Source organism: Callionymus lyra, chromosome 17, assembly GCF_982586985.1.
Source record: "Callionymus lyra chromosome 17, fCalLyr1.hap1.1, whole genome shotgun sequence".
Taxonomy (NCBI): domain Eukaryota; kingdom Metazoa; phylum Chordata; class Actinopteri; order Syngnathiformes; family Callionymidae; genus Callionymus; species Callionymus lyra.
Genome location: NC_141834.1, coordinates 1419628 through 1441369, shown reverse-complemented (window position 1 = coordinate 1441369; position 21742 = coordinate 1419628). Strand labels below are relative to the sequence as shown.

Genomic DNA, 21742 nt, shown 5'->3' with positions numbered 1-21742 from the left:
GGTGAACCAACTAAAAAAGGAGAGACTGCTGGTCAGAAAGAGGAAAAATATTCAATTTTACGTAAGGTGTTGGAGAACTTTCCCTAGAAGAACACTAAGGTTGTAAAAGCAAAGTTCAGTTAATATGACTATTAGGGAAACAGGTAAATTTGGAGGTGGCTTTGTAGATCGACACATTCTAAAATGATAGGCAACTAGAAAGCAAGATGAATGTTGACCTTAACATAAACCTGCCCTGTGTGAGGCTTGAACTCACGACCTTTTGATTATGAGACTGATGCGCTGCCTACTGCGCCAACAAGGCTTGGCGTGCTGAGCTGACAATGAGTCAAAGGTACGTCTGTTTGTAAGGTGGTGAAAGGGTTTAAAAGCGTGATTGAATGGGTACTTTGGTGAACCAACAAAAAAATGACAGACTGCTGGTCAGCAAGAGGAAAAATATTCAATTTTACGAACTAAATAAGGTGTTGTAGAACATTCCCTAGAAGAACAATAAGGCTTTGTAAATCGAAAGATTCCAAAAAGATAGGTGATTCGAAAGAAAAACAATGTTTGCCACTAGTAAAAAGGTGCCCTGTGTGAGGCTTGAACTCACGTCCTTCAGATTATGAGACTGACGCGCTGCCTACTGCGCCAACAAGGCTTGGCGTGCTGACCTGACAATGAGTCAAAGTTACGTCTGTTTGTAAGGTTGTGAAGGTTCAAAAGCGTGATTGAATGGGTACTTTGGTGAACCAACTAAAAAAGGAGAGACTGCTGGTCAGCAAGAGGAGAAATATTAAATTTTACGTAAGGTGTTGGAGAACTTTCCCTAAGAGAACACTAAGGTTGTAAAAGCAAAGTTCAGTTATCATGACAATTAGGGAAACAGGTAAATTTGGAGGTGGCTTTGTAGATCGACACATTCTTAAAAGATAGGCAACTAGAATGCAACATGAATGTTGACCTTAACATAAACCTGCCCTGTGTGAGGCTTGAACTCACGACCTTCAGATTATGAGACTGACGCGCTGCCTACTGCGCCAACAAGGCTTGGCGTGCTGAGCCGACAATGAGTCAAAGGTACGTCTGTTTGTAAGGTGGTGAAAGGCTTTAAAAGCGTGATTGAATGGGTACTTTGGTGAACCAACAAAAAAAATGACAGACTGCTGGTCAGCAAGAGGAAAAATATTCAATTTTACGAACTAAATAAGGTGTTGTAGAACATTCCCTAGAAGAACAATAAGGCTTTGTAAATCGAAAGATTCCAAAAAGATAGGTGATTCGAAAGCAAAACAATGTTTGCCACTAGTAAAAAGGTGCCCTGTGTGAGGTTCGAACTCAAGACCTTCAGATTATGAGACTGACGCGCTGCCTACTGCGCCAACAAGGCTTGGTGTGCTGACCTGATAATGAGTCAAAGGTATGTCTGTTTGTAAGGTGGTGAAGGTTTAAAAGCGTGATTGAATGGGTACTTTGGTGAACCAACAAAAAAAATGACAGACTGCTGGTCAGCAAGAGGAAAAATATTCAATTTCACGAACTAAATAAGGTGTTGGAGAACTTTCCCTAGAAGAACACTAAGGTTGTAAAAGCAAAGTTCAGTTATCATGACTATTAGGGAAACAGGTAAATTTGGAGGTGGCTTTGTAGATTGACACATTCTTAAAAGATAAGCAACTAGAAAGCAACCTGAATGTTGACCTTAACATAAACCTGCCCTGTGTGAGGCTCGAACTCACAACCTTCAGATTATGAGACTGATGCGCTGCCTACTGCGCCAACAAGGCTTGGCGTGCTGACCTGACAATGAGTCAAAGTTACGTCTGTTTGTAAGGTTGTGAAAGGATTTAAAAGCGTGATTGAATGGGTACTTTGGTGAACCAACTAAAAAAGGAGAGACTGCTGGTCAGAAAGAGGAAAAATATTCAATTTTACGAACTAAATAAGGTGTTGTAGAACATTCCCTAGAAGAACAATAAGGCTTTGTAAATCGAAAGATTCCAAAAAGATAGGTGATTCGAAAGCAAAACAATGTTTGCCACTAGTAAAAAGGTGCCCTGTGTGAGGTTCGAACTCAAGACCTTCAGATTATGAGACTGACGCGCTGCCTACTGCGCCAACAAGGCTTGGTGTGCTGACCTGATAATGAGTCAAAGGTATGTCTGTTTGTAAGGTGGTGAAGGTTTAAAAGCGTGATTGAATGGGTACTTTGGTGAACCAACAAAAAAAATGACAGACTGCTGGTCAGCAAGAGGAAAAATATTCAATTTCACGAACTAAATAAGGTGTTGGAGAACTTTCCCTAGAAGAACACTAAGGTTGTAAAAGCAAAGTTCAGTTATCATGACTATTAGGGAAACAGGTAAATTTGGAGGTGGCTTTGTAGATTGACACATTCTTAAAAGATAAGCAACTAGAAAGCAACCTGAATGTTGACCTTAACATAAACCTGCCCTGTGTGAGGCTTGAACTCACAACCTTCAGATTATGAGACTGATGCGCTGCCTACTGCGCCAACAAGGCTTGGCGTGCTGACCTGACAATGAGTCAAAGTTACGTCTGTTTGTAAGGTTGTGAAAGGATTTAAAAGCGTGATTGAATGGGTACTTTGGTGAACCAACTAAAAAAGGAGAGACTGCTGGTCAGAAAGAGGAAAAATATTCAATTTTACGTAAGGTGTTGGAGAACTTTCCCTAGAAGAACACTAAGGTTGTAAAAGCAAAGTTCAGTTAATATGACTATTAGGGAAACAGGTAAATTTGGAGGTGGCTTTGTAGATCGACACATTCTAAAATGATAGGCAACTAGAAAGCAAGATGAATGTTGACCTTAACATAAACCTGCCCTGTGTGAGGCTTGAACTCACGACCTTTTGATTATGAGACTGATGCGCTGCCTACTGCGCCAACAAGGCTTGGCGTGCTGAGCTGACAATGAGTCAAAGGTACGTCTGTTTGTAAGGTGGTGAAAGGGTTTAAAAGCGTGATTGAATGGGTACTTTGGTGAACCAACAAAAAAATGACAGACTGCTGGTCAGCAAGAGGAAAAATATTCAATTTTACGAACTAAATAAGGTGTTGTAGAACATTCCCTAGAAGAACAATAAGGCTTTGTAAATCGAAAGATTCCAAAAAGATAGGTGATTCGAAAGAAAAACAATGTTTGCCACTAGTAAAAAGGTGCCCTGTGTGAGGCTTGAACTCACGACCTTCAGATTATGAGACTGACGCGCTGCCTACTGCGCCAACAAGGCTTGGCGTGCTGACCTGACAATGAGTCAAAGTTACGTCTGTTTGTAAGGTTGTGAAGGTTCAAAAGCGTGATTGGGTACTTTGGTGAACCAACTAAAAAAGGAGAGACTGCTGGTCAGCAAGAGGAGAAATATTAAATTTTACGTAAGGTGTTGGAGAACTTTCCCTAAGAGAACACTAAGGTTGTAAAAGCAAAGTTCAGTTATCATGACAATTAGGGAAACAGGTAAATTTGGAGGTGGCTTTGTAGATCGACACATTCTTAAAAGATAGGCAACTAGAATGCAACATGAATGTTGACCTTAACATAAACCTGCCCTGTGTGAGGCTTGAACTCACGACCTTCAGATTATGAGACTGACGCGCTGCCTACTGCGCCAACAAGGCTTGGCGTGCTGAGCCGACAATGAGTCAAAGGTACGTCTGTTTGTAAGGTGGTGAAAGGCTTTAAAAGCGTGATTGAATGGGTACTTTGGTGAACCAACAAAAAAAATGACAGACTGCTGGTCAGCAAGAGGAAAAATATTCAATTTTACGAACTAAATAAGGTGTTGTAGAACATTCCCTAGAAGAACAATAAGGCTTTGTAAATCGAAAGATTCCAAAAAGATAGGTGATTCGAAAGCAAAACAATGTTTGCCACTAGTAAAAAGGTGCCCTGTGTGAGGTTCGAACTCAAGACCTTCAGATTATGAGACTGACGCGCTGCCTACTGCGCCAACAAGGCTTGGTGTGCTGACCTGATAATGAGTCAAAGGTATGTCTGTTTGTAAGGTGGTGAAGGTTTAAAAGCGTGATTGAATGGGTACTTTGGTGAACCAACAAAAAAAATGACAGACTGCTGGTCAGCAAGAGGAAAAATATTCAATTTCACGAACTAAATAAGGTGTTGGAGAACTTTCCCTAGAAGAACACTAAGGTTGTAAAAGCAAAGTTCAGTTATCATGACTATTAGGGAAACAGGTAAATTTGGAGGTGGCTTTGTAGATTGACACATTCTTAAAAGATAAGCAACTAGAAAGCAACCTGAATGTTGACCTTAACATAAACCTGCCCTGTGTGAGGCTCGAACTCACAACCTTCAGATTATGAGACTGATGCGCTGCCTACTGCGCCAACAAGGCTTGGCGTGCTGAGCTGACAATGAGTCAAAGGTACGTCTGTTTGTAAGGTGGTGAAAGGGTTTAAAAGCGTGATTGAATGGGTACTTTGGTGAACCAACAAAAAAATGACAGACTGCTGGTCAGCAAGAGGAAAAATATTCAATTTTACGAACTAAATAAGGTGTTGTAGAACATTCCCTAGAAGAACAATAAGGCTTTGTAAATCGAAAGATTCCAAAAAGATAGGTGATTCGAAAGCAAAACAATGTTTGCCACTAGTAAAAAGGTGCCCTGTGTGAGGTTCGAACTCACGACCTTCAGATTATGAGACTGACGCGCTGCCTACTGCGCCAACAAGGCTTGGTGTGCTGACCTGATAATGAGTCAAAGGTACGTCTGTTTGTAAGGTGGTGAAAGGGTTTAAAAGCGTGATTGAATGGGTACTTTGGTGAACCAACAAAAAAAATGACAGACTGCCGGTCAGCAAGAGGAAAAATATTCAATTTTACGAAACTAAATAAGGTGTTGGAGAACTTTCCCTAGAAGAACACTAAGGTTGTAAAAGCAAAGTTCAGTTAATATGACTATTAGGGAAACAGGTAAATTTGGAGGTGGCTTTGTAGATCGACACATTCTAAAATGATAGGCAACTAGAAAGCAAGATGAATGTTGACCTTAACATAAACCTGCCCTGTGTGAGGCTTGAACTCACGACCTTTTGATTATGAGACTGATGCGCTGCCTACTGCGCCAACAAGGCTTGGCGTGCTGAGCTGACAATGAGTCAAAGGTACGTCTGTTTGTAAGGTGGTGAAAGGGTTTAAAAGCGTGATTGAATGGGTACTTTGGTGAACCAACAAAAAAATGACAGACTGCTGGTCAGCAAGAGGAAAAATATTCAATTTTACGAACTAAATAAGGTGTTGTAGAACATTCCCTAGAAGAACAATAAGGCTTTGTAAATCGAAAGATTCCAAAAAGATAGGTGATTCGAAAGCAAAACAATGTTTGCCACTAGTAAAAAGGTGCCCTGTGTGAGGCTTGAACTCACGACCTTCAGATTATGAGACTGACGCGCTGCCTACTGCGCCAACAAGGCTTGGCGTGCTGACCTGACAATGAGTCAAAGTTACGTCTGTTTGTAAGGTTGTGAAGGTTCAAAAGCGTGATTGAATGGGTACTTTGGTGAACCAACTAAAAAAGGAGAGACTGCTGGTCAGCAAGAGGAGAAATATTAAATTTTACGTAAGGTGTTGGAGAACTTTCCCTAAGAGAACACTAAGGTTGTAAAAGCAAAGTTCAGTTATCATGACAATTAGGGAAACAGGTATATTTGGAGGTGGCTTTGTAGATCGACACATTCTTAAAAGATAGGCAACTAGAATGCAACATGAATGTTGACCTTAACATAAACCTGCCCTGTGTGAGGCTTGAACTCACGACCTTCAGATTATGAGACTGACGCGCTGCCTACTGCGCCAACAAGGCTTGGCGTGCTGAGCCGACAATGAGTCAAAGGTACGTCTGTTTGTAAGGTGGTGAAAGGCTTTAAAAGCGTGATTGAATGGGTACTTTGGTGAACCAACAAAAAAAATGACAGACTGCTGGTCAGCAAGAGGAAAAATATTCAATTTTACGAACTAAATAAGGTGTTGTAGAACATTCCCTAGAAGAACAATAAGGCTTTGTAAATCGAAAGATTCCAAAAAGATAGGTGATTCGAAAGCAAAACAATGTTTGCCACTAGTAAAAAGGTGCCCTGTGTGAGGTTCGAACTCAAGACCTTCAGATTATGAGACTGACGCGCTGCCTACTGCGCCAACAAGGCTTGGTGTGCTGACCTGATAATGAGTCAAAGGTATGTCTGTTTGTAAGGTGGTGAAGGTTTAAAAGCGTGATTGAATGGGTACTTTGGTGAACCAACAAAAAAAATGACAGACTGCTGGTCAGCAAGAGGAAATATTCAATTTCACGAACTAAATAAGGTGTTGGAGAACTTTCCCTAGAAGAACACTAAGGTTGTAAAAGCAAAGTTCAGTTATCATGACTATTAGGGAAACAGGTAAATTTGGAGGTGGCTTTGTAGATTGACACATTCTTAAAAGATAAGCAACTAGAAAGCAACCTGAATGTTGACCTTAACATAAACCTGCCCTGTGTGAGGCTTGAACTCACAACCTTCAGATTATGAGACTGATGCGCTGCCTACTGCGCCAACAAGGCTTGGCGTGCTGACCTGACAATGAGTCAAAGTTACGTCTGTTTGTAAGGTTGTGAAAGGATTTAAAAGCGTGATTGAATGGGTACTTTGGTGAACCAACTAAAAAAGGAGAGACTGCTGGTCAGAAAGAGGAAAAATATTCAATTTTACGTAAGGTGTTGGAGAACTTTCCCTAGAAGAACACTAAGGTTGTAAAAGCAAAGTTCAGTTAATATGACTATTAGGGAAACAGGTAAATTTGGAGGTGGCTTTGTAGATCGACACATTCTAAAATGATAGGCAACTAGAAAGCAAGATGAATGTTGACCTTAACATAAACCTGCCCTGTGTGAGGCTTGAACTCACGACCTTTTGATTATGAGACTGATGCGCTGCCTACTGCGCCAACAAGGCTTGGCGTGCTGAGCTGACAATGAGTCAAAGGTACGTCTGTTTGTAAGGTGGTGAAAGGGTTTAAAAGCGTGATTGAATGGGTACTTTGGTGAACCAACAAAAAAATGACAGACTGCTGGTCAGCAAGAGGAAAAATATTCAATTTTACGAACTAAATAAGGTGTTGTAGAACATTCCCTAGAAGAACAATAAGGCTTTGTAAATCGAAAGATTCCAAAAAGATAGGTGATTCGAAAGAAAAACAATGTTTGCCACTAGTAAAAAGGTGCCCTGTGTGAGGCTTGAACTCACGACCTTCAGATTATGAGACTGACGCGCTGCCTACTGCGCCAACAAGGCTTGGCGTGCTGACCTGACAATGAGTCAAAGTTACGTCTGTTTGTAAGGTTGTGAAGGTTCAAAAGCGTGATTGAATGGGTACTTTGGTGAACCAACTAAAAAAGGAGAGACTGCTGGTCAGCAAGAGGAGAAATATTAAATTTTACGTAAGGTGTTGGAGAACTTTCCCTAAGAGAACACTAAGGTTGTAAAAGCAAAGTTCAGTTATCATGACAATTAGGGAAACAGGTAAATTTGGAGGTGGCTTTGTAGATCGACACATTCTTAAAAGATAGGCAACTAGAATGCAACATGAATGTTGACCTTAACATAAACCTGCCCTGTGTGAGGCTTGAACTCACGACCTTCAGATTATGAGACTGACGCGCTGCCTACTGCGCCAACAAGGCTTGGCGTGCTGAGCCGACAATGAGTCAAAGGTACGTCTGTTTGTAAGGTGGTGAAAGGCTTTAAAAGCGTGATTGAATGGGTACTTTGGTGAACCAACAAAAAAAATGACAGACTGCTGGTCAGCAAGAGGAAAAATATTCAATTTTACGAACTAAATAAGGTGTTGTAGAACATTCCCTAGAAGAACAATAAGGCTTTGTAAATCGAAAGATTCCAAAAAGATAGGTGATTCGAAAGCAAAACAATGTTTGCCACTAGTAAAAAGGTGCCCTGTGTGAGGTTCGAACTCAAGACCTTCAGATTATGAGACTGACGCGCTGCCTACTGCGCCAACAAGGCTTGGTGTGCTGACCTGATAATGAGTCAAAGGTATGTCTGTTTGTAAGGTGGTGAAGGTTTAAAAGCGTGATTGAATGGGTACTTTGGTGAACCAACAAAAAAAATGACAGACTGCTGGTCAGCAAGAGGAAAAATATTCAATTTCACGAACTAAATAAGGTGTTGGAGAACTTTCCCTAGAAGAACACTAAGGTTGTAAAAGCAAAGTTCAGTTATCATGACTATTAGGGAAACAGGTAAATTTGGAGGTGGCTTTGTAGATTGACACATTCTTAAAAGATAAGCAACTAGAAAGCAACCTGAATGTTGACCTTAACATAAACCTGCCCTGTGTGAGGCTCGAACTCACAACCTTCAGATTATGAGACTGATGCGCTGCCTACTGCGCCAACAAGGCTTGGCGTGCTGACCTGACAATGAGTCAAAGTTACGTCTGTTTGTAAGGTTGTGAAAGGATTTAAAAGCGTGATTGAATGGGTACTTTGGTGAACCAACTAAAAAAGGAGAGACTGCTGGTCAGAAAGAGGAAAAATATTCAATTTTACGTAAGGTGTTGGAGAACTTTCCCTAAGAGAACACTAAGGTTGTAAAAGCAAAGTTCAGTTATCATGACTATTAGGGAAACAGGTAAATTTGGAGGTGGCTTTGTAGATCGACACATTCTAAAAAGATGGGGAACTAGAAAGCAACATGAATGTTTACCTTAACATAAACCTGCCCTGTGTGAGGCTTGAACTCACGACCTTCAGATTATGAGACTGACGCGCTGCCTACTGCGCCAACAAGGCTTGGTGTGCTGAGCTGACAATGAGTCAAAGATACGTCTGTTTGTAAGATGGTGAAAGGGTTTAAAAGCGTGATTGAATGGGTACTTTGGTGAACCAACAAAAAAATGACAGACTGCTGGTCAGTAAGAGGAAAAATATTCAATTTCACAAACCAAAAAAGGTGTTGGAGAACTTTCCCTAGGAGAACACTAAGGTTGTAAAAGCAAAGTTCAGTTATCATGACTATTAGGGAAACAGGTAAATTTGGAGGTGGCTTTGTAGATCGACACATTCTAAAAAGATAGGCAACTAGAAAGCAAAATGAATGTTGACCTTAACATAAACTTGCCCTGTGTGAGGCTTGAACTCACGACCTTCAGATTATGAGACTGACGCGCTGCCTACTGCGCCAACAAGGCTTGGCATGCTCACCTGACAATTAGTCAAAGGTACGTCTGTTTGTAAGGTGGTGAAAGGGTTTAAAAGCGTGATTGAATGGGTACTTTGGTGAACCAACAAAAAAATGACAGACTGCTGGTCAGCAAGAGGAAAAATATTCAATTTTACGAACTAAATAAGGTGTTGTAGAACATTCCCTAGAAGAACAATAAGGCTTTGTAAATCGAAAGATTCCAAAAAGATAGGTGATTCGAAAGCAAAACAATGTTTGCCACTAGTAAAAAGGTGCCCTGTGTGAGGCTTGAACTCACGACCCTCAGATTATGAGACTGACGCGCTGCCTACTGCGCCAATAAGGCTTGGCATGCTGACCTGACAATGAGTCAAAGGTACGTCTGTTTGTAAGGTGGTGAAAGGGTTTAAAAGCGTGATTGAATGGGTACTTTGGTGAACCAACAAAAAATGACAGATTGCTGGTCAGCAAGAGGAAAAATATTCAATTTCAAAAACCAAAAAAGGTGTTGGAGAACTTTCCCTAGGAGAACACTAAGGTTGTAAAAGCAAAGTTCAGTTATCATGACTATTAGGGAAACAGGTAAATTTGGAGGTGGCTTTGTAGATCGACACATTCTAAAAAGATAGGCAACTAGAAAGCAAAATGAATGATAATGAGTCAAAGGTACGTCTGTTTGTAAGGTGGTGAAAGGGTTTAAAAGCGTGATTGAATGGGTACTTTGGTGAACCAACAAAAAAAATGACAGACTGCTGGTCAGCAAGAGGAAAAATATTCAATTTTACGAACTAAATAAGGTGTTGTAGAACATTCCCTAGAAGAACAATAAGGCTTTGTAAATCGAAAGATTCCAAAAAGATAGGTGATTCGAAAGCAAAACAATGTTTGCCACTAGTAAAAAGGTGCCCTGTGTGAGGTTCGAACTCACGACCTTCAGATTATGAGACTGACGCGCTGCCTACTGCGCCAACAAGGCTTGGTGTGCTGACCTGATAATGAGTCAAAGGTACGTCTGTTTGTAAGGTGGTGAAAGGGTTTAAAAGCGTGATTGAATGGGTACTTTGGTGAACCAACAAAAAAAATGACAGACTGCTGGTCAGCAAGAGGAAAAATATTCAATTTCACAAACCAAAAAAGGTGTTGGAGAACTTTCCCTAGGAGAACACTAAGGTTGTAAAAGCAAAGTTCAGTTATCATGACTATTAGGGAAACAGGTAAATTTGGAGGTGGCTTTGTAGATCGACACATTCTAAAAAGATAGGCAACTAGAAAGCAAAATGAATGTTGACCTTAACATAAACCTGCCCTGTGTGAGGCTTGAACTCACGACCTTCAGATTATGAGACTGACGTGCTGCCTACTGCGCCAACAAGGCTTGGTGTGCTGACCTGATAATGAGTCAAAGGTACGTCTGTTTGTAAGGTGGTGAAAGGGTTTAAAAGCGTGATTGAATGGGTACTTTGGTGAACCAACAAAAAAATGACAGACTGCTGGTCAGCAAGAGGAAAAATATTCAATTTCACAAACCAAAAAAGGTGTTGGAGAACTTTCCCTAGGAGAACACTAAGGTTGTAAAAGCAAAGTTCAGTTATCATGACTATTAGGGAAACAGGTAAATTTGGAGGTGGCTTTGTAGATCGACACATTCTAAAAAGATAGGCAACTAGAAAGCAAAATGAATGTTGACCTTAACATAAACCTGACCTGTGTGAGGCTTGAACTCACGACCTTCAGATTATGAGACTGACGCGCTGCCTACTGCGCCAACAAGGCTTGGCGTGCTGAGCCGACAATGAGTCAAAGGTACGTCTGTTTGTAAGGTGGTGAAAGGGTTTAAAAGCGTGATTGAATGGGTACTTTGGTGAACCAACAAAAAAAATGACAGACTGCTGGTCAGCAAGAGGAAAAATATTCAATTTTACGAACTAAATAAGGTGTTGTAGAACATTCCCTAGAAGAACAATAAGGCTTTGTAAATCGAAAGATTCCAAAAAGATAGGTGATTCGAAAGCAAAACAATGTTTGCCACTAGTAAAAAGGTGCCCTGTGTGAGGTTCGAACTCACGACCTTCAGATTATGAGACTGACGCGCTGCCTACTGCGCCAACAAGGCTTGGTGTGCTGACCTGATAATGAGTCAAAGGTACGTCTGTTTGTAAGGTGGTGAAAGGGTTTAAAAGCGTGATTGAATGGGTACTTTGGTGAACCAACAAAAAAATGACAGACTGCTGGTCAGCAAGAGGAAAAATATTCAATTTTACGAACTAAATAAGGTGTTGTAGAACATTCCCTAGAAGAACAATAAGGCTTTGTAAATCGAAAGATTCCAAAAAGATAGGTGATTCGAAAGCAAAACAATGTTTGCCACTAGTAAAAAGGTGCCCTGTGTGAGGCTTGAACTCACGACCTTCAGATTATGAGACTGACGCGCTGCCTACTGCGCCAACAAGGCTTGGTGTGCTGACCTGACAATGAGTCAAAGTTACGTCTGTTTGTAAGGTTGTGAAGGTTCAAAAGCGTGATTGAATGGGTACTTTGGTGAACCAACTAAAAAAGGAGAGACTGCTGGTCAGCAAGAGGAGAAATATTACATTTTACGTAAGGTGTTGGAGAACTTTCCCTAAGAGAACACTAAGGTTGTAAAAGCAAAGTTCAGTTATCATGACAATTAGGGAAACAGGTAAATTTGGAGGTGGCTTTGTAGATCGACACATTCTTAAAAGATAGGCAACTAGAAAGCAACATGAATATTGACCTTAACATAAACCTGCCCTGTGTGAGGCTTGAACTCACGACCTTCAGATTATGAGACTGACGTGCTGCCTACTGCGCCAACAAGGCTTGGTGTGCTGACCTGATAATGAGTCAAAGGTACGTCTGTTTGTAAGGTGGTGAAAGGGTTTAAAAGCGTGATTGAATGGGTACTTTGGTGAACCAACAAAAAAATGACAGACTGCTGGTCAGCAAGAGGAAAAATATTCAATTTTACGAACTAAATAAGGTGTTGTAGAACATTCCCTAGAAGAACAATAAGGCTTTGCAAATCGAAAGATTCCAAAAAGATAGGTGATTCGAAAGCAAAACAATGTTTGCCACTAGTAAAAAGGTGCCCTGTGTGAGGTTTGAACTCACGACCTTCAGATTATGAGACTGACGCGCTGCCTACTGCGCCAATAAGGCTTGGTGTGCTGACCTGATAATGAGTCAAAGGTACGTCTGTTTGTAAGGTGGTGAAAGGGTTTAAAAGCGTGATTGAATGGGTACTTTGGTGAACCAACAAAAAAAATGACAGACTGCTGGTCAGCAAGAGGAAAAATATTCAATTTCACAAACCAAAAAAGGTGTTGGAGAACTTTCCCTAGGAGAACACTAAGGTTGTAAAAGCAAAGTTCAGTTATCATGACTATTAGGGAAACAGGTAAATTTGGAGGTGGCTTTGTAGATCGACACATTCTAAAAAGATAGGCAACTAGAAAGCAAAATGAATGTTGACCTTAACATAAAGCTGCCCTGTGTGAGGCTTGAACTCACGACCTTCAGATTATGAGACTGACGCGCTGCCTACTGCGCCAACAAGGCTTGGCGTGCTGACCTGACAATGAGTCAAAGTTACGTCTGTTTGTAAGGTTGTGAAGGTTTAAAAGCGTGATTGAATGGGTACTTTGGTGAACCAACTAAAAAAGGAGAGACTGCTGGTCAGCAAAAGGAAAAATATTCAATTTTACGTAAGGTGTTGGAGAACTTTCCCTAAGAGAACACTAAGGTTGTAAAAGCAAAGTTCAGTGATCATGACTATTAGGGAAACAGGTAAATTTGGAGGTGGCTTTGTATATCGACACATTCTTAAAAGATAGGCATCTAGAAAGCAAAATGAATGTTGATTTTAACATAAACCAGCCCTGTGTGAGGCTTGAACTCACGACCTTCAGATTATGAGACTGACGCGCTGCCTACTGCGCCAACAAGGCTTGGCATGCTCACCTGACAATTAGTCAAAGGTACGTCTGTTTGTAAGGTGGTGAAAGGGTTTAAAAGCGTGATTGAATGGGTACTTTGGTGAACCAACAAAAAAATGACAGACTACTAATCAGCAAGAGGGAAAATATTCAATTTTACGAACTAAATAAGGTGTTGTAGAACATTCCCTAGAAGAACAATAAGGCTTTGTAAATCGAAAGATTCCAAAAAGATAGGTGATTCGAAAGCAAAACAATGTTTGCCACTAGTAAAAAGGTGCCCTGTGTGAGGTTCGAACTCACGACCTTCAGATTATGAGACTGAAGCGCTGCCTACTGCGCCAACAAGGCTTGGTGTGCTGACCTGATAATGAGTCAAAGGTACGTCTGTTTGTAAGGTGGTGAAAGGGTTTAAAAGCGTGATTGAATGGGTACTTTGGTGAACCAACAAAAAAAATGACAGACTGCTGGTCAGCAAGAGGAAAAATATTCAATTTCACAAACCAAAAAAGGTGTTGGAGAACTTTCCCTAGGAGAACACTAAGGTTGTAAAAGCAAAGTTCAGTTATCATGACTATTAGGGAAACAGGTAAATTTGGAGGTGGCTTTGTAGATCGACACATTCTAAAAAGATGGGGAACTAGAAAGCAACATGAATGTTTACCTTAACATAAACCTGCCCTGAGTGAGGCTTGAACTCACAACCTTCAGATTATGAGACTGACGCGCTGCCTACTGCGCCAACAAGGCTTGGTGTGCTGAGCTGACAATGAGTCAAAGACACGTCTGTTTGTAAGATGGTGAAAGGGTTTAAAAGCGTGATTGAATGGGTACTTTGGTGAACCAACAAAAAAATGACAGACTGCTGGTCAGTAAGAGGAAAAATATTCAATTTCACAAACCAAAAAAGGTGTTGGAGAACTTTCCCTAGGAGAACACTAAGGTTGTAAAAGCAAAGTTCAGTTATCATGACTATTAGGGAAACAGGTAAATTTGGAGGTGGCTTTGTAGATCGACACATTCTAAAAAGATAGGCAACTAGAAAGCAAAATGAATGTTGACCTTAACATAAACTTGCCCTGTGTGAGGCTTGAACTCACGACCTTCAGATTATGAGACTGACGCGCTGCCTACTGCGCCAACAAGGCTTGGCATGCTGACCTGACAATTAGTCAAAGGTACGTCTGTTTGTAAGGTGGTGAAAGGGTTTAAAAGCGTGATTGAATGGGTACTTTGGTGAACCAACAAAAAAATGACAGACTGCTGGTCAGCAAGAGGAAAAATATTCAATTTTACGAACTAAATAAGGTGTTGTAGAACATTCCCTAGAAGAACAATAAGGCTTTGTAAATCGAAAGATTCCAAAAAGATAGGTGATTCGAAAGCAAAACAATGTTTGCCACTAGTAAAAAGGTGCCCTGTGTGAGGCTTGAACTCACGACCTTCAGATTATGAGACTGACGCGCTGCCTACTGCGCCAATAAGGCTTGGCATGCTGACCTGACAATGAGTCAAAGGTACGTCTGTTTGTAAGGTGGTGAAAGGGTTTAAAAGCGTGATTGAATGGGTACTTTGGTGAACCAACAAAAAAAATGACAGATTGCTGGTCAGCAAGAGGAAAAATATTCAATTTCAAAAACCAAAAAAGGTGTTGGAGAACTTTCCCTAGGAGAACACTAAGGTTGTAAAAGCAAAGTTCAGTTATCATGACTATTAGGGAAACAGGTAAATTTGGAGGTGGCTTTGTAGATCGACACATTCTAAAAAGATAGGCAACTAGAAAGCAAAATGAATGATAATGAGTCAAAGGTACGTCTGTTTGTAAGGTGGTGAAAGGGTTTAAAAGCGTGATTGAATGGGTACTTTGGTGAACCAACAAAAAAAATGACAGACTGCTGGTCAGCAAGAGGAAAAATATTCAATTTTACGAACTAAATAAGGTGTTGTAGAACATTCCCTAGAAGAACAATAAGGCTTTGTAAATCGAAAGATTCCAAAAAGATAGGTGATTCGAAAGCAAAACAATGTTTGCCACTAGTAAAAATGTGCCCTGTGTGAGGTTCGAACTCACGACCTTCAGATTATGAGACTGACGCGCTGCCTACTGCGCCAACAAGGCTTGGTGTGCTGACCTGATAATGAGTCAAAGGTACGTCTGTTTGTAAGGTGGTGAAAGGGTTTAAAAGCGTGATTGAATGGGTACTTTGGTGAACCAACAAAAAAAATGACAGACTGCTGGTCAGCAAGAGGAAAAATATTCAATTTCACAAACCAAAAAAGGTGTTGGAGAACTTTCCCTAGGAGAACACTAAGGTTGTAAAAGCAAAGTTCAGTTATCATGACTATTAGGGAAACAGGTAAATTTGGAGGTGGCTTTGTAGATCGACACATTCTAAAAAGATAGGCAACTAGAAAGCAAAATGAATGTTGACCTTAACATAAACCTGCCCTGTGTGAGGCTTGAACTCACAACCTTCAGATTATGAGACTGACGTGCTGCCTACTGCGCCAACAAGGCTTGGTGTGCTGACCTGATAATGAGTCAAAGGTACGTCTGTTTGTAAGGTGGTGAAAGGGTTTAAAAGCGTGATTGAATGGGTACTTTGGTGAACCAACAAAAAAATGACAGACTGCTGGTCAGCAAGAGGAAAAATATTCAATTTCACAAACCAAAAAAGGTGTTGGAGAACTTTCCCTAGGAGAACACTAAGGTTGTAAAAGCAAAGTTCATTTATCATGACTATTAGGGAAACAGGTAAATTTGGAGGTGGCTTTGTAGATCGACACATTCTAAAAAGATAGGCAACTAGAAAGCAAAATGAATGTTGACCTTAACATAAACCTGACCTGTGTGAGGCTTGAACTCACGACCTTCAGATTATGAGACTGACGCGCTGCCTACTGCGCCAACAAGGCTTGGCGTGCTGAGGCGACAATGAGTCAAAGGTACGTCTGTTTGTAAGGTGGTGAAAGGGTTTAAAAGCGTGATTGAATGGGTACTTTGGTGAACCAACAAAAAAAATGACAGACTGCTGGTCAGCAAGAGGAAAAATATTCAATTTTACGAACTAAATAAGGTGTTGTAGAACATTCCCTAGAAGAACAATAAGGCTTTGTAAATCGAAAGATTCCAAAAAGATAGGTGATTCGAAAGCAAAACAATGTTTGCCACTAGTAAAAAGGTGCCCTGTGTGAGGTTCGAACTCACGACCTTCAGATTATGAGACTGACGCGCTGCCTACTGCGCCAATAAGGCTTGGTGTGCTGACCTGATAATGAGTCAAAGGTACGTCTGTTTGTAAGGTGGTGAAAGGGTTTAAAAGCGTGATTGAATGGGTACTTTGGTGAACCAACAAAAAAAATGACAGACTGCTGGTCAGCAAGAGGAAAAATATTCAATTTCACAAACCAAAAAAGGTGTTGGAGAACTTTCCCTAGGAGAACACTAAGGTTGTAAAAGCAAAGTTCAGTTATCATGACTATTAGGGAAACAGGTAAATTTGGAGGTGGCTTTGTAGATCGACACATTCTAAAAAGATGGGGAACTAGAAAGCAACATGAATGTTTACCTTAACATAAACCTGCCCTGAGTGAGGCTTGAACTCACGACCTTCAGATTATGAGACTGTCATGCTGCCTACTGCGCCAACAAGGCTTGGTGTGCTGAGCTGACAATGAGTCAAAGACACGTCTGTTTGTAAGATGGTGAAAGGGTTTAAAAGCGTGATTGAATGGGTACTTTGGTGAACCAACAAAAAAATGACAGACTGCTGGTCAGTAAGAGGAAAAATATTCAATTTCACAAACCAAAAAAGGTGTTGGAGAACTTTCCCTAGGAGAACACTAAGGTTGTAAAAGCAAAGTTCAGTTATCATGACTATTAGGGAAACAGGTAAATTTGGAGGTGGCTTTGTAGATCGACACATTCTAAAAAGATAGGCAACTAGAAAGCAAAATGAATGTTGACCTTAACATAAACTTGCCCTGTGTGAGGCTTGAACTCACAACCTTCAGATTATGAGACTGACGTGCTGCCTACTGCGCCAACAAGGCTTGGTGTGCTGACCTGATAATGAGTCAAAGGTACGTCTGTTTGTAAGGTGGTGAAAGGGTTTAAAAGCGTGATTGAATGGGTACTTTGGTGAACCAACAAAAAAATGACAGACTGCTGGTCAGCAAGAGGAAAAATATTCAATTTCACAAACCAAAAAAGGTGTTGGAGAACTTTCCCTAGGAGAACACTAAGGTTGTAAAAGCAAAGTTCAGTTATCATGACTATTAGGGAAACAGGTAAATTTGGAGGTGGCTTTGTAGATCGACACATTCTAAAAAGATAGGCAACTAGAAAGCAAAATGAATGTTGACCTTAACATAAACCTGACCTGTGTGAGGCTTGAACTCACGACCTTCAGATTATGAGACTGACGCGCTGCCTACTGCGCCAACAAGGCTTGGCGTGCTGAGCCGACAATGAGTCAAAGGTACGTCTGTTTGTAAGGTGGTGAAAGGGTTTAAAAGCGTGATTGAATGGGTACTTTGGTGAACCAACAAAAAAAATTACAGACTGCTGGTCAGCAAGAGGAAAAATATTCAATTTTACGAACTAAATAAGGTGTTGTAGAACATTCCCTAGAAGAACAATAAGGCTTTGTAAATCGAAAGATTCCAAAAAGATAGGTGATTCGAAAGCAAAACAATGTTTGCCACTAGTAAAAAGGTGCCCTGTGTGAGGTTCGAACTCACGACCTTCAGATTATGAGACTGACGCGCTGCCTACTGCGCCAACAAGGCTTGGTGTGCTGACCTGATAATGAGTCAAAGGTACGTCTGTTTGTAAGGTGGTGAAAGGGTTTAAAAGCGTGATTGAATGGGTACTTTGGTGAACCAACAAAAAAATGACAGACTGCTGGTCAGCAAGAGGAAAAATATTCAATTTTACGAACTAAATAAGGTGTTGTAGAACATTCCCTAGAAGAACAATAAGGCTTTGTAAATCGAAAGATTCCAAAAAGATAGGTGATTCGAAAGCAAAACAATGTTTGCCACTAGTAAAAAGGTGCCCTGTGTGAGGCTTGAACTCACGACCTTCAGATTATGAGACTGACGCGCTGCCTACTGCGCCAACAAGGCTTGGTGTGCTGACCTGACAATGAGTCAAAGTTACGTCTGTTTGTAAGGTTGTGAAGGTTCAAAAGCGTGATTGAATGGGTACTTTGGTGAACCAACTAAAAAAGGAGAGACTGCTGGTCAGCAAGAGGAGAAATATTACATTTTACGTAAGGTGTTGGAGAACTTTCCCTAAGAGAACACTAAGGTTGTAAAAGCAAAGTTCAGTTATCATGACAATTAGGGAAACAGGTAAATTTGGAGGTGGCTTTGTAGATCGACACATTCTTAAAAGATAGGCAACTAGAAAGCAACATGAATATTGACCTTAACATAAACCTGCCCTGTGTGAGGCTTGAACTCACGACCTTCAGATTATGAGACTGACGTGCTGCCTACTGCGCCAACAAGGCTTGGTGTGCTGACCTGATAATGAGTCAAAGGTACGTCTGTTTGTAAGGTGGTGAAAGGGTTTAAAAGCGTGATTGAATGGGTACTTTGGTGAACCAACAAAAAAATGACAGACTGCTGGTCAGCAAGAGGAAAAATATTCAATTTTACGAACTAAATAAGGTGTTGTAGAACATTCCCTAGAAGAACAATAAGGCTTTGCAAATCGAAAGATTCCAAAAAGATAGGTGATTCGAAAGCAAAACAATGTTTGCCACTAGTAAAAAGGTGCCCTGTGTGAGGTTCGAACTCACGACCTTCAGATTATGAGACTGACGCGCTGCCTACTGCGCCAATAAGGCTTGGTGTGCTGACCTGATAATGAGTCAAAGGTACGTCTGTTTGTAAGGTGGTGAAAGGGTTTAAAAGCGTGATTGAATGGGTACTTTGGTGAACCAACAAAAAAAATGACAGACTGCTGGTCAGCAAGAGGAAAAATATTCAATTTCACAAACCAAAAAAGGTGTTGGAGAACTTTCCCTAGGAGAACACTAAGGTTGTAAAAGCAAAGTTCAGTTATCATGACTATTAGGGAAACAGGTAAATTTGGAGGTGGCTTTGTAGATCGACACATTCTAAAAAGATAGGCAACTAGAAAGCAAAATGAATGTTGACCTTAACATAAAGCTGCCCTGTGTGAGGCTTGAACTCACGACCTTCAGATTATGAGACTGACGCGCTGCCTACTGCGCCAACAAGGCTTGGCGTGCTGACCTGACAATGAGTCAAAGTTACGTCTGTTTGTAAGGTTGTGAAGGTTTAAAAGCGTGATTGAATGGGTACTTTGGTGAACCAACTAAAAAAGGAGAGACTGCTGGTCAGCAAAAGGAAAAATATTCAATTTTACGTAAGGTGTTGGAGAACTTTCCCTAAGAGAACACTAAGGTTGTAAAAGCAAAGTTCAGTGGTCATGACTATTAGGGAAACAGGTAAATTTGGAGGTGGCTTTGTATATCGACACATTCTTAAAAGATAGGCATCTAGAAAGCAAAATGAATGTTGATTTTAACATAAACCTGCCCTGTGTGAGGCTTGAACTCACGACCTTCAGATTATGAGACTGACGCGCTGCCTACTGCGCCAACAAGGCTTGGCATGCTCACCTGACAATTAGTCAAAGGTACGTCTGTTTGTAAGGTGGTGAAAGGGTTTAAAAGCGTGATTGAATGGGTACTTTGGTGAACCAACAAAAAAATGACAGACTACTAATCAGCAAGAGGGAAAATATTCAATTTTACGAACTAAATAAGGTGTTGTAGAACATTCCCTAGAAGAACAATAAGGCTTTGTAAATCGAAAGATTCCAAAAAGATAGGTGATTCGAAAGCAAAACAATGTTTGCCACTAGTAAAAAGGTGCCCTGTGTGAGGTTTGAACTCACGACCTTCAGATTATGAGACTGACGCGCTGCCTACTGCGCCAACAAGGCTTGGTGTGCTGACCTGATAATGAGTCAAAGGTACGTCTGTTTGTAAGGTGGTGAAAGGGTTTAAAAGCGTGATTGAATGGGTACTTTGGTGAACCAACAAAAAAAATGACAGACTGCTGGTCAGCAAGAGGAAAAATATTCAATTTCACAAACCAAAAAAGGTGTTGGAGAACTTTCCCTAGGAGAACACTAAGGTTGTAAAAGCAAAGTTCAGTTATCATGACTATTAGGGAAACAGGTAAATTTGGAGGTGGCTTTGTAGATCGACACATTCTAAAAAGATGGGGAACTAGAAAGCAACATGAATGTTTACCTTAACATAAACCTGCCCTGAGTGAGGCTTGAACTCACGACCTTCAGATTACGAGACTGACGCGCTGCCTACTGCGCCAACAAGGCTTGGTGTGCTGAGCTGACAATGAGTCAAAGACACGTCTGTTTGTAAGATGGTGAAAGGGTTTAAAAGCGTGATTGAATGGGTACTTTGGTGAACCAACAAAAAAATGACAGACTGCTGGTCAGTAAGAGGAAAAATATTCAATTTCACAAACCAAAAAAGGTGTTGGAGAACTTTCCCTAGGAGAACACTAAGGTTGTAAAAGCAAAGTTCAGTTATCATGACTATTAGGGAAACAGGTAAATTTGGAGGTGGCTTTGTAGATCGACACATTCTAAAAAGATAGGCAACTAGAAAGCAAAATGAATGTTGACCTTAACATAAACTTGCCCTGTGTGAGGCTTGAACTCACGACCTTCAGATTATGAGACTGACGCGCTGCCTACTGCGCCAACAAGGCTTGGCATGCTGACCTGACAATTAGTCAAAGGTACGTCTGTTTGTAAGGTGGTGAAAGGGTTTAAAAGCGTGATTGAATGGGTACTTTGGTGAACCAACAAAAAAATGACAGACTGCTGGTCAGCAAGAGGAAAAATATTCAATTTTACGAACTAAATAAGGTGTTGTAGAACATTCCCTAGAAGAACAATAAGGCTTTGTAAATCGAAAGATTCCAAAAAGATAGGTGATTCGAAAGCAAAACAATGTTTGCCACTAGTAAAAAGGTGCCCTGTGTGAGGCTTGAACTCACGACCTTCAGATTATGAGACTGACGCGCTGCCTACTGCGCCAACAAGGCTTGGCATGCTGACCTGACAATTAGTCAAAGGTACGTCTGTTTGTAAGGTGGTGAAAGGGTTTAAAAGCGTGATTGAATGGGTACTTTGGTGAACCAACAAAAAAATGACAGACTGCTGGTCAGCAAGAGGAAAAATATTCAATTTTACGAACTAAATAAGGTGTTGTAGAACATTCCCTAGAAGAACAATAAGGCTTTGTAAATCGAAAGATTCCAAAAAGATAGGTGATTCGAAAGCAAAACAATGTTTGCCACTAGTAAAAAGGTGCCCTGTGTGAGGCTTGAACTCACGACCTTCAGATTATGAGACTGACGCGCTGCCTACTGCGCCAATAAGGCTTGGCATGCTGACCTGACAATGAGTCAAAGGTACCTCTGTTTGTAAGGTGGTGAAAGGGTTTAAAAGCGTGATTGAATGGGTACTTTGGTGAACCAACAAAAAAAATGACAGATTGCTGGTCAGCAAGA

General features: G+C 40.8%; 34 non-coding genes across 34 annotated transcripts; all 34 read right to left on the bottom strand.

The window, feature by feature from the left end:
• Positions 1–570: 570 nt before the first annotated feature.
• On the bottom strand, positions 571–643 carry trnam-cau (transfer RNA methionine (anticodon CAU)). Its single transcript has one exon. It is a non-coding gene; the product is annotated as a tRNA-Met (tRNA).
• Positions 644–959: 316 nt separating this feature from the next.
• Positions 960–1032, bottom strand: trnam-cau (transfer RNA methionine (anticodon CAU)). The gene has a single exon. It is a non-coding gene; the product is annotated as a tRNA-Met (tRNA).
• A 664-nt stretch (positions 1033–1696) lies between these two features.
• Positions 1697–1769, bottom strand: trnam-cau (transfer RNA methionine (anticodon CAU)). The gene has a single exon. It is a non-coding gene; the product is annotated as a tRNA-Met (tRNA).
• A 663-nt stretch (positions 1770–2432) lies between these two features.
• Positions 2433–2505, bottom strand: trnam-cau (transfer RNA methionine (anticodon CAU)). The gene has a single exon. It is a non-coding gene; the product is annotated as a tRNA-Met (tRNA).
• Positions 2506–3162: 657 nt separating this feature from the next.
• trnam-cau (transfer RNA methionine (anticodon CAU)) lies at positions 3163–3235 on the bottom strand. Its single transcript has one exon. It is a non-coding gene; the product is annotated as a tRNA-Met (tRNA).
• Positions 3236–3547: 312 nt separating this feature from the next.
• Positions 3548–3620, bottom strand: trnam-cau (transfer RNA methionine (anticodon CAU)). The gene has a single exon. It is a non-coding gene; the product is annotated as a tRNA-Met (tRNA).
• Positions 3621–4284: 664 nt separating this feature from the next.
• On the bottom strand, positions 4285–4357 carry trnam-cau (transfer RNA methionine (anticodon CAU)). Its single transcript has one exon. It is a non-coding gene; the product is annotated as a tRNA-Met (tRNA).
• A 266-nt stretch (positions 4358–4623) lies between these two features.
• trnam-cau (transfer RNA methionine (anticodon CAU)) lies at positions 4624–4696 on the bottom strand. Its single transcript has one exon. It is a non-coding gene; the product is annotated as a tRNA-Met (tRNA).
• Positions 4697–5362: 666 nt separating this feature from the next.
• Positions 5363–5435, bottom strand: trnam-cau (transfer RNA methionine (anticodon CAU)). The gene has a single exon. It is a non-coding gene; the product is annotated as a tRNA-Met (tRNA).
• A 316-nt stretch (positions 5436–5751) lies between these two features.
• On the bottom strand, positions 5752–5824 carry trnam-cau (transfer RNA methionine (anticodon CAU)). Its single transcript has one exon. It is a non-coding gene; the product is annotated as a tRNA-Met (tRNA).
• Positions 5825–6486: 662 nt separating this feature from the next.
• Positions 6487–6559, bottom strand: trnam-cau (transfer RNA methionine (anticodon CAU)). The gene has a single exon. It is a non-coding gene; the product is annotated as a tRNA-Met (tRNA).
• A 657-nt stretch (positions 6560–7216) lies between these two features.
• Positions 7217–7289, bottom strand: trnam-cau (transfer RNA methionine (anticodon CAU)). The gene has a single exon. It is a non-coding gene; the product is annotated as a tRNA-Met (tRNA).
• Positions 7290–7605: 316 nt separating this feature from the next.
• On the bottom strand, positions 7606–7678 carry trnam-cau (transfer RNA methionine (anticodon CAU)). Its single transcript has one exon. It is a non-coding gene; the product is annotated as a tRNA-Met (tRNA).
• A 664-nt stretch (positions 7679–8342) lies between these two features.
• Positions 8343–8415, bottom strand: trnam-cau (transfer RNA methionine (anticodon CAU)). The gene has a single exon. It is a non-coding gene; the product is annotated as a tRNA-Met (tRNA).
• Positions 8416–8733: 318 nt separating this feature from the next.
• trnam-cau (transfer RNA methionine (anticodon CAU)) lies at positions 8734–8806 on the bottom strand. The gene has a single exon. It is a non-coding gene; the product is annotated as a tRNA-Met (tRNA).
• Positions 8807–9131: 325 nt separating this feature from the next.
• On the bottom strand, positions 9132–9204 carry trnam-cau (transfer RNA methionine (anticodon CAU)). Its single transcript has one exon. It is a non-coding gene; the product is annotated as a tRNA-Met (tRNA).
• Positions 9205–10100: 896 nt separating this feature from the next.
• On the bottom strand, positions 10101–10173 carry trnam-cau (transfer RNA methionine (anticodon CAU)). Its single transcript has one exon. It is a non-coding gene; the product is annotated as a tRNA-Met (tRNA).
• Positions 10174–11237: 1064 nt separating this feature from the next.
• Positions 11238–11310, bottom strand: trnam-cau (transfer RNA methionine (anticodon CAU)). The gene has a single exon. It is a non-coding gene; the product is annotated as a tRNA-Met (tRNA).
• A 266-nt stretch (positions 11311–11576) lies between these two features.
• Positions 11577–11649, bottom strand: trnam-cau (transfer RNA methionine (anticodon CAU)). Its single transcript has one exon. It is a non-coding gene; the product is annotated as a tRNA-Met (tRNA).
• Positions 11650–12703: 1054 nt separating this feature from the next.
• Positions 12704–12776, bottom strand: trnam-cau (transfer RNA methionine (anticodon CAU)). The gene has a single exon. It is a non-coding gene; the product is annotated as a tRNA-Met (tRNA).
• A 316-nt stretch (positions 12777–13092) lies between these two features.
• trnam-cau (transfer RNA methionine (anticodon CAU)) lies at positions 13093–13165 on the bottom strand. The gene has a single exon. It is a non-coding gene; the product is annotated as a tRNA-Met (tRNA).
• A 266-nt stretch (positions 13166–13431) lies between these two features.
• On the bottom strand, positions 13432–13504 carry trnam-cau (transfer RNA methionine (anticodon CAU)). The gene has a single exon. It is a non-coding gene; the product is annotated as a tRNA-Met (tRNA).
• Positions 13505–14228: 724 nt separating this feature from the next.
• On the bottom strand, positions 14229–14301 carry trnam-cau (transfer RNA methionine (anticodon CAU)). Its single transcript has one exon. It is a non-coding gene; the product is annotated as a tRNA-Met (tRNA).
• Positions 14302–15199: 898 nt separating this feature from the next.
• Positions 15200–15272, bottom strand: trnam-cau (transfer RNA methionine (anticodon CAU)). The gene has a single exon. It is a non-coding gene; the product is annotated as a tRNA-Met (tRNA).
• A 1064-nt stretch (positions 15273–16336) lies between these two features.
• Positions 16337–16409, bottom strand: trnam-cau (transfer RNA methionine (anticodon CAU)). Its single transcript has one exon. It is a non-coding gene; the product is annotated as a tRNA-Met (tRNA).
• Positions 16410–17871: 1462 nt separating this feature from the next.
• On the bottom strand, positions 17872–17944 carry trnam-cau (transfer RNA methionine (anticodon CAU)). Its single transcript has one exon. It is a non-coding gene; the product is annotated as a tRNA-Met (tRNA).
• A 266-nt stretch (positions 17945–18210) lies between these two features.
• Positions 18211–18283, bottom strand: trnam-cau (transfer RNA methionine (anticodon CAU)). The gene has a single exon. It is a non-coding gene; the product is annotated as a tRNA-Met (tRNA).
• A 655-nt stretch (positions 18284–18938) lies between these two features.
• trnam-cau (transfer RNA methionine (anticodon CAU)) lies at positions 18939–19011 on the bottom strand. The gene has a single exon. It is a non-coding gene; the product is annotated as a tRNA-Met (tRNA).
• A 326-nt stretch (positions 19012–19337) lies between these two features.
• On the bottom strand, positions 19338–19410 carry trnam-cau (transfer RNA methionine (anticodon CAU)). The gene has a single exon. It is a non-coding gene; the product is annotated as a tRNA-Met (tRNA).
• Positions 19411–19726: 316 nt separating this feature from the next.
• Positions 19727–19799, bottom strand: trnam-cau (transfer RNA methionine (anticodon CAU)). Its single transcript has one exon. It is a non-coding gene; the product is annotated as a tRNA-Met (tRNA).
• A 266-nt stretch (positions 19800–20065) lies between these two features.
• trnam-cau (transfer RNA methionine (anticodon CAU)) lies at positions 20066–20138 on the bottom strand. The gene has a single exon. It is a non-coding gene; the product is annotated as a tRNA-Met (tRNA).
• Positions 20139–20464: 326 nt separating this feature from the next.
• Positions 20465–20537, bottom strand: trnat-cgu (transfer RNA threonine (anticodon CGU)). The gene has a single exon. It is a non-coding gene; the product is annotated as a tRNA-Thr (tRNA).
• Positions 20538–20862: 325 nt separating this feature from the next.
• Positions 20863–20935, bottom strand: trnam-cau (transfer RNA methionine (anticodon CAU)). Its single transcript has one exon. It is a non-coding gene; the product is annotated as a tRNA-Met (tRNA).
• A 266-nt stretch (positions 20936–21201) lies between these two features.
• Positions 21202–21274, bottom strand: trnam-cau (transfer RNA methionine (anticodon CAU)). Its single transcript has one exon. It is a non-coding gene; the product is annotated as a tRNA-Met (tRNA).
• Between the last annotated feature and the right edge of the window lie 468 nt (positions 21275–21742).